Genomic DNA, 10,246 nt, shown 5'->3' with positions numbered 1-10,246 from the left:
AAAAATGTTGGTCAGGCTGTTTTCTATCTCTCATCACCTTATTTAAAGTGTCCTCATCATTTTAAGTTGTTTGGAGACATAAATCTAAATATATCACATGAAAAACAGAAACAAAAAATAAAGTAATTTTAAAGTAAATTACTATTTTTAAAAGTAGACCTGGGGTAGTCGGGCTGAGGGAGATGTTGGTCAAAGGATTAAAAACTTGGAAGATGGGAATATTCTGCACCTGCCAAATAGGGTCCTGATTGCAGGAGAAGGGCTCGGGCTTTTATGGGAAGAAGAGAGGAAGATGAGGCAAGTAGTTTTTTAAGAGGGGTCTGTTGGTAAAAGATGAGGTGATCAATCGGGAGAAGTGTTCATTGGTAAAAGATGAGGTGATCAATCGGGAGAAGTGTTCACCGGTAAAAGATGAGGTAATCAATCGGGAGAGGTGTTCACCGGTAAAAGATGAGGAAAGCTAGAGGCCACTAGGGTTAAGTTCACTGATCGGTCCTGGTCCTTCAACAGAATAGGTCCTTTCTCATTTCTCTTCTGACTTCTCAGACAATTGGCAGTTTGGTCCAGTTCAGAAGTCAAAAAACAGGATATGCATGGCAGTTCCTCCAGAAGCCTGTTCCAGCTCTTTTTAAAGAGCTCCAGTTAGATCATCTTCCACAGTATCAATTCACTCGATTTGTCATATGTTTCTGCATCAGTGGATGTTTAAAAACATTTCTTTCTAAAATGTCAGTAAAGCTGATATCACTTATACTGTGAAAGTATATCCCTTAAAATTTAAATACGAATTTTAAGAAAAGTAGAGTCCTTATCACAATTAAAAATAAATAAAGTCTTTAAAAAAGGAAACCAGATCAGAACTTTGCCCAGCACGGCCATTTAGCAATAACATGGAAAGATGAAGCCAATGTGACCAGCTGTGTCAGAAGTTTCTGGTATTACCACTACAACCCTCTGAGCCAGGTTTCAAAACATTTTAAGGAGGAATTTGGCTGTGGTCTTTATTTTTTTTAAACAAATATTTATTGGCACAGTGCACAACATTTGAAAGACAGCCTGATCAAAACATACAAAGTCCCTGCCTTTCTGGAGCTTGCAGTGCAGTGAAGGAGAAAGGCTAGAAACAAAGAAAAGTATAATTGCAAATTGGGATGAAGCATTAGGAGGAAAAGAACTGGGTTCTTAAAAGAGAGACTAACGGGGCAACTGGACATATATGTAGACATAGCCTCCTGAGATTTATATTAGGGAGAGTCAACCAAGCAGAGGGTGGGGACAGCTTTGTGGGACGGAAACACTGACAAAGGCACCGTGAGTAATGATCACTCAATTACTCAGAGAGCTGCAGTGTTTTGGGACATGTTAATATTTTCTTGTTCACGTATGTGTCACTGCACAACAGTTTAGTATTTTGCATAGGGCTGGGTTCTCTGGCCTTTAGATTGAGAGTTCTCAATCTAAAGGATGAAAGGAAATGTTTTCCTTTTCTTTCTACTTTCCTTGATTTAGCAGTGTGGTGCACGCAAAGGTCTCTTGATTCATGGTACTCACTGAATAAAGGACCATTTCTTGGAGTCCACCTAATTGGGAAAGTCCCCTTGGTTAGACTGCTTCGCCCATGGATTTTGTATTCCTAGCATCAAACAGAGTGTCTCCCATAATCAGTGCTCAATAAATATTTTTGGAATAGTGAATAAAAGACCGAGTGGATGACTAACTCTTCCACTCTATTCATATACTGTTTCCATGTGTCCAGGGAAACCACTCAGCTAGTCTTTAAATGAATGAATAGGATGTGTCAGGCATTGTGCCAGGGATGGGGGTATAAAAGTGAGCAGAAACAGACAAGACCCTGCCCTCGTGGAACTTCTAGTCTACATGTTACAAAAGTCAGAAAACAAGCACATACTGTATTTTCTTTGTTGTCAAAAGAGACTAGGTACAGAATCACACCTTGACTGAACCATATAAGTTTTAAAAGCCCAGAGCAGGGCTCCCCAGTGAGCAGATGCCAGAGTCTACTATTTGGGCTAAGGTACAGATGGCGAAGCCATGGAAAGGGGTTGGCCTCATAAGAAACACAGTTCTGTTGCAAACCAGAGGACAGAGGGCTCACAACCAGAGAGTAAGTCTGACTTCAAGTGACAGTGACTCTTGGAGCTAGGTTCCATCCCTCACCCAGTGCTGCAGATGGGATGCGGCTGAGAAGCAAAGAGAAGTTTCCACATAGACAGGATTAAAGACATGCTGCAGATCTGCACAAACGTCTCAAGAACATGACATGGGTGGTCTCAATATCCTTATTTCCAAAAGGTTGCCCTTTACTGGTCAAAGCTGACAGGTCCCCTCACTGAGAGTTGGGGTGGGGATGAGGGAGTGGATGGGTGTCTCAGGCCAGGTTTGCTCGTAGACAGGGAATTACAACCTTGCTGAATCTCTGCACAGATTTGGCAATAGGACAATACACTTTTGTAACATTACTATCAGACCACCATGGAAGTTAGACTAGTCACTCAACCAGCAATCTGCACAGAGGAACTTGTCAGAGGAGACTGCTCAGCTTCACAGCTCACTGCTCTCCGTCTACATAGCATTTCGAATAAAACAAAAGCTTCATAAAGAATCAATGCCTCTTGGATTACTGACATTGAGAGAAACTTTTCAGAATTATTCAGAGAAACTTCATTCACCAAGCTGAATGAAGCTACTGAATGAAAGCTACTGTTCCTTTCTCAAGAGATAGATACCTGTCTGTGACTTTAATAGCTTCTAGTTCTCTAGAAGAGATTAAGAAGAGGTGATAAGAACACTCAGAAGAACTATACAAAAAAGATCTTTACAACTCGGATAATCGTGACGGGTGTGTTCACTCAATTAGAGCTGGACATCCTAAAGTGTGAAGTCAAGGTGGGCCTTAGGAAGCATTACTAAGAACAAAGCTAGTGGAGGTGATGGAATTCCAGCTGAGCTATTTCAAATCCTAAAAGATGATGCTGTGTAAGTGCTACACTCAATATGCCCGCAAATTTGGAAAACTCAGCAGTGGCCACAGGACTGGAAAAGGTCAGTTTTCATTCCAATCCCAAAGAAAGGCAATGCCAAAGAATGTTCAAACAGCTAAACAATTGTGCTCATTTCACATGCTAGCAAGGTAATGCTTAAAATCCTTCAAGCTAGGCTTCAGCAACATATGAATTGAGAAATTCTAGATGTATACACTGGGTTTAGAAAAGGCAGAGGAACCAGAGATCAAATTGCCAACATTCGTTGGATCATAGAAAAAGCAAGGGAATTTGAAAAAAAAAAAATCTACATCTGCTTCACTGACTATGCTAGAGCCTTTGACTGTATGGATCACAACAAATAGAAATTCGTAAAGAGGTGGGAATACCAGACTACTTTACTTGTCTCCTGAGAAACCTGTATGCAGGACAAGAAGCAACAGTTAGAACTGGACATAAATAATGACCTGGTTCAAAATCAGGGAAGGAATACAACCAGACTCTATACCGATGTGGAATAAGTGTCAGACTTTATTTTTTGGGGCTCCAAAATCACTGCAGATGGTGATTGCAGCCATGAAATTAAAAGATGCTTACTCCTTGGAAGGAAAGTTATGACCAACCTAGATAGCATATTCAAAAGCAGAGATATTACTTTGCCAACAAAGGTCCGTCTAGTCAAGGCTCCGGTTTTTCCGGTAGTCATGTATGGATGTGACAGTTGGACTGTGAAGAAAGCTGAGCGCCAAAGAATTGATGCTTTTGAACTGTGGTGTTGGAGAAGACTCTTGAGGGTCTTCTTGGACTCTTGAGAAGACTCTTGGACTGCAAGGAGATCCAACCAGTCCATCCTAAAGGAGATCAGTCCTGGGTGTTCATTGGAGGGACTGATGCTGAAGCTGAAACTCTTATATTTTGGCCACCTCATGTGAAGAGTTGACTCAGTGGAAAAGACCCTGATGCTGGGAGGGATTGGGGGCAGGAGGAGAAGGAGACAACAGAGGATGAGATGGCTGGATGGCATCACTGACTCGATGGACATGAGTTTGAGTGAACTCCAGGAGTTGGTGATGGACAGGGAGGCCTGGTGTGCTGTGATCCATGGGGTCGCAAAGAGTCGGACACAACTGAGCAGCTGAACTGAACTTAACATCATGCTAAATGCCAGGCTGGATGAATCACAAACTGGAATCAAGACTGCTAGGAAAAATATCAATAACTTCAGATATGAAGATGATACCACTCTAATGGCAGAAAGTGAAGAAGAAGTAAAGAGCCTCTTGATGAGAGTAATAGAGAGTGACAAAAGCTGGCTTGAAACTCAACATCCAAAAAACTAAAATCATGGCCTCCGGTCCCATCACTTCATAGCAAATAGAAATGGAAAAACTGGAAGCAGTGACAGATTTTATTTTCTTGGGCTCCTGCAGACAGTAACTGCAGCCATGAAATTAAAAGACGCTTGCTCCTGGGAAGAAAAACTATGACAAACCTAGACAGTGTGTTAAAAAGCAGGGACAGCACTTTGCTGACAAAAGTCCCTACAGTTAAAGCTATGTTTTTTCCAGTAGTCGTGTACAGATGTGAAAATTTGAGCATAAGGACTGAGCGCCAGAGAATTAATGCTTTCGAATTGTGGTGCTGGAGAAGACTCTTGAGAGTCCCTTGGACAGCAAGGAGATCAAACCAGTCAATCCTAAAGGAAATCAACTCTGAATATTCACTGACAGGGCTGAAGCTGAAGCTCCAAAACTTTGGTCATCTGATGTGAAGAGATGACTCACTGGAAAAAATCCTGACGCTGGGAAAGACTGAGGGCAAAAGGAGAACGGGGTGGCAAAGGATGAGATGGCTAGATAGCATTATAGACTCAGTGGACATGAATCTGAGCAAACTCCAGGGGATAGTGGAGGACAGAGGAGCTTGGTATGCTGTGATCCATGGGGTTGCAGAGTTGGACCTAACTTTGTGACTGAACACCACCAAAAGTTCTCCAGACTCCAAGAAAAGAGGGATACATCTGCCAACTTAAAAATATGCACAATGTGAGAGTTGGGAGTTAATTTTTATTTGGGACAAAATGAGGACTGTGGCCTGGGAGACAGCAACTCAGATAGCTCTGAGAAACTGTCCCAGAGAGGCAGGAGGAGAGGGGGAAGGTGAGTATAAATGTGGTTTTGGTGAAGGGGGAATACATGCAATCAAGCACATATTTTTTCAAAAGGCTTCTACCAGTCTCGTGAAGAGGAACAGTCATCACCATTAAGGATTTTAGTGCTTTTCTAGATATGAGGAGATACAAGAATTGGGCTCATGAAATAGGCTCCTGAAAATACCTAACTATCTGAAGACCTGTCCTGCCTGTTGTTCCCTGAGCACAGAGTGCCTCATTTTCTGCCCTTCACCCCAAACTCTTTTCAGGGGGTGTTGAAGGTCAGTAGTTGTAGCAGTAAATGCACTTAACCCTTGCAGAGGTAGATAGGTAGATGGCAAGTGCCCATGGCAAGTGCCAATTTGTAGTTGACACGTTAGATATATTATACACACACACACCCTCAAGGGTTTATGTGCACTAACAAAAAAAGTTTTACCTATTAAGTAATTGTTTTCTCAAAAACAGGCTCTAAATTATGAGTATAGGTTCCATGGCCATACAGCCTGGTGTACTAGCTCTGACACCAACTTTCCTATTCTCTGCAGGCCTCAGTTTCTTCATCTGTAGAATGGAGATAACAAGATTATTGCAAAGATTCAATAGATTAATACATATACTATTATTGTTAATGATAGTAACATGGAAATTTCCTACAGGAATTTTAAGGGCCATAAATAATCCTGCTGTTATCGCATCCTGACTACCTTCTTTCTTGTCTCTTTCAAATGTCAAGCTCTTTCCTGTCTCAGGATGTTGGCCTTTGCTATATATAATCTTCCTAGGATCCTCTTCCCCAGTTTTGCACATGGCAGATCTCCTTTCATCCTTGAGCTCTAGGCTGATGTCACCTCCTAAGAGGGGCCTTCTCAAAAACAGCCCCTCCCCCATCCCTCATGACTGTCTATCACATACTTTTTTTTCCCTTTTTTGGCTACACCGCTCAACATGTGGGATCTTAGTTCTCCGACCAGGGATCAAACCTGTGTCCTCTGCAATGGAAGGGCAGAGTCCTAACCACTGGACCACCAGGGAAGTCCTCTACATGCTTGTTTACGCTCTTCACATTGTTGATCACCCTATGAAGTCACCCTGTTTACCTCACCACTTGTCGACTGTCTTCCATCATTAGAATGTAAGCTCCACAGGGGCAGCGACATTGTCGTCTTGTTTACCATGACACCCTGAAGGCACAGGGCAGTGGTTTACCATGACATCCTGACATCCTGAAGGCAGTGGTTTACCATGATATCCTGAAGGCACAAAGTATGGTCCATGCAACCCCTGGAAAGGTCTTATAAGGTCAAAACTCTTTTCATAATAACACTAAGACTTCTTTTGCTTTTTTCACCATGTTGACTTTTGCCCTGATGGTGCAAAGGCAACAGTGGGTGAAACTGTCGGCACCTTGGCACGAAGTCATGGAACCAGCTATACTAGCAGTCATTATACTATTCTTCAGCTCCATGCACTCACAGGAAAAGAAAAAGCCAGTTTCACTTAAAAGTCAGTTAAGAATATCCTTGAAGAAGCAATGAAAATTATTTTCCTTTACTTTACCCTTGAGTACATGGCTTTTCAGTATTCTGTATGATGAAATGGGAAGTATACAAAACGCTCCAGCTCTGCAGAGTATATATGCTGGTTATTTTTAGGAAGAGCTCTCTCCTGAGTAAACTGCTTTTTTTTTAATGAACATAATTTTCAGTGGAAAGCACAACAATGAACCACGGATAAGAGCATGGAACTAAAGATGTGGTTTTGAGAATTACCAACTTAGAGCTGACAGTGAAAGATAATGTCTAGTAAGTACCTGACACTGTTTCTACCCAATGGCTGACAGACAAGTTTTCTGCTCTCAAGGATCTTCTAAGAAAGTAAAAGAGTAAAGGTCAGGATGGAGGTTTGCTGTATATTTGAAGCTAGAGAACAGGAAGGAAAAAGAGGCCAACAGGAAACCACTTAGGAAATGCATCAGTTAAAGAAACATCTCTGCAAAGCAATTTGCTTATTATTAGCAAAACAGAGTGGTTATGGGCTACACGCCAAGATGTCGAGACAATCCTCTTGTAACGGTAACTGTTACGGTTTTATTCAGCAAGATGAGATTCTACTTATATGAATACTACTTTAATGGATGTTGCTTTTTTTCCCTTTAACAGAGAATCCTTGCTCATCCAGAGAACTTTCAACATGAATTAATGGGCATGCGGCAACATCACAGGCATCAAGTCCAGAAGTTTGTCAAAGGATAAGTCCTTATCCTTTGCCTGTCACCTCTGGGTTCTGGCCCATCCAGAATAACAGAATAAAAGACAGGAGGAATGAAAGACAGGGAGATGGGAAGGGTGATGCAGAGCACAAGAATTCCTGCAGTTCTTAGTGGATAATTTAACCTGTGCATCTTCACAGCAGGACAGAGGAGACCAAGACTGGGTTAGAAAGGAGATAAACAGGATAGCGTTTGCACCCATGGGCACTCGTCAAGTCTCCATGATGAGAGGCCATGCTTCTCTAGAGCCACACGGTGCTCCATCAGGGGAGGAGTACACGGAAGTTTCAGCTTGTTTCCGTGGCAAAATCCCTGAGTTTCAGAAAAGCATTGAGTTTGAGGGATAAGAGGTTCACAGGCTTGCCATCCCTGAGGAATGTGGTTTGAGTACAAGCACTGGATGTTCTCAAGATGTTCCTTGATTTCAGAAGAACAGTCCCCTGTTTGGCTGAATTCTCCATGGCAATCATTTCATTATAACAAGGCATTTCCTCTCAGGACACAGGTTCTGGCCAATGTCCATACAACTGTGTGTGTGGGCACTGGGAAGCCCTCTAGTGATGCTCCATCTTCCTATGGTTTTACAGAGGTCCCGGACCATTATAAGAGTGAGTTTTTCCTATGTCCTTTATAGAGTATCTGTAGAACCTTCATACAGATGCCCAGCTCCAAGACCCAGGCATGACCTTGCAGTCACTGGTGATACTGTTTCCTTCATCTATCACCTCAAACTGAAGAATTGCAAAAAGTAGTGGAGATGAGGTAGTGACTGAATAGGTGGAAGGCTGCTGGGACAAGGGTAATTAGGGATGACCAAAGTTAGACAGAAATGGTACGGACCTAACAGAAGCAGAAGATATTAAGAAGAGGTGGCAAGAATACACAGAAGAACTGTACAAAAAAGATCTTCACGACCTAGATAATCACGATGGTGTAATCACTAACCTAGAGCCAGACATCCTGGAATGTGAAGTCAAGTGGGCCTTAGAAAGCATCACTACGAACAAAGCTAGTGGAGGTGATGGAATTCCAGTTGAGCTATTTCAAATCCTGAAAGATGATGCTGTGAAAGTGCTGCACTCAATATGCCAGCAAATTTGGAAAACTCAGCAGTGGCCATGGGACTGGAAAAGGTCAGTTTTCATTCTAATCCCAAAGAAAGGCAATGCCAAAGAATGCGCTAACTACCACACAATTGTCCTCATCTCACACGCTAGTAAAGTAATGCTCAAAATTCTCCAAGCCAGGCTTCAGCAATATGTGAACCGTGAACTTCCTGATGTTCAAGCTGGTTTTAGAAAAGGCAGAGGAACCAGAGATCAAATTGCCAACATCCGCTGGATCATGGAAAAAGCAAGAGAGTTCCAGAAAAACATCTATTTCTGCTTTATTGACTATGCCAAAGCCTTTGACTGTGTGGATCACAATAAACTGTGGAAAATTCTGAAAGAGATGGGAATATCAGACCATCCACCTGACCTGCCTCTTGAAAAATTTCTATGCAGGTCAGGAAGCAATAGTTAGAACTGGACATGGAACAACAGACTGGTTCCAAATGGGAAAAGGAGTATGTCAAGGCTGTATATTGTCACCCTGTTTATTTAACTTATATGCAGAGTACATAATGAGAAATGCTGGACTGGAAGAAACACAAGCTGGAATCAAGATTGCCGGGAGAAATATCAATAACCTCAGATATGCAGATGACACCACCCTTATGGCAGAAGGTGAAGAGGAACTGAAAAGCCTCTTGATGAAAGTGAAAGTGGAGAGTGAAAAAGTTGGCTTAAAGCTCAACATTCAGAAAACGAAGATCATGGCATCCGGTCCCATCACTTCATGGGAAATAGATGGGGAAACAGTGGAAACAGTGTCAGACTTTATTTTTTGGGGCTCCAAAATCACTGCAGATAGTGACTGCAGCCATGAAATTAAAAGATGCTTTCTCCTTGGAAGGAAAGCTATGACCAACCTAGATAGCATATTCAAAAGCAGAGACATTACTTTGCCAACAAAGGTCTGTCTCATCAAGGCTATGGTTTTTCCTGTGGTCATCTATGGATGTGAGAGTTGGACTGTGAAGAAGGCTGAGCGCCGAAGAACTGATGCTTTTAAACTGTGGTGTTGGAGAAGACTCTTGAGAGTCCCTTGGACTGCAAGGACATCCAACCAGTCCAATCTGAAGGAGATCAGCCCTGGGTGTTCTTTGGAAGGACTGATGCTAAAGCTGAAACTCTAGTACTTTGGCCACCTCATGTGAAGAGTTGACTCATTGGAAAAGACTCTGAGGCTGGGAGGGATTGAAGGCAGGAGGAGAAGGGGACGACAGAGGATGAGATGGCTGGATGGCATCACTGACTCAATGGATATGAGTTTGGGTGATCTCCGGGAGTTGGTGATGGACAGGGAGGCCCAGTGTGCTGCAATTCATGGGGTTGCAAAGAGTCGGACACGACTGAGCAACTGAACTGAAGGACAAAATGAAAACAGGAAAAAAAAATGAATACATATGGTTGATTCGGATCATTTCACTTTAAAAGGAAAAATAATCTCATATGAGTAGTGAAAAAAATCAAAATTTAGAGTGAATATGAATCTAAAATGGCTCTAAAGACTAAAGTCCTCTTTAAAAAAGACATAGTACTGTCTGGTTAAATAAATATGCAGGCTTGCTCATGTGGCATGCCTAGTGTTCATGAGATTTTAGTTAAATAGAAAAATGTGAATTACTATGGTTTGGTGATGAGCTGTTTTCCAAATTAAAAACAGTATAGCAAAAATAACCTCCAGATATCTATAAATAATTAAATTGGCAATAAT

Source organism: Bos mutus, chromosome 5, assembly GCF_027580195.1.
Source record: "Bos mutus isolate GX-2022 chromosome 5, NWIPB_WYAK_1.1, whole genome shotgun sequence".
Classification (NCBI taxonomy): domain Eukaryota; kingdom Metazoa; phylum Chordata; class Mammalia; order Artiodactyla; family Bovidae; genus Bos; species Bos mutus.
Note: the sequence above shows the minus strand (reverse complement) of the source record.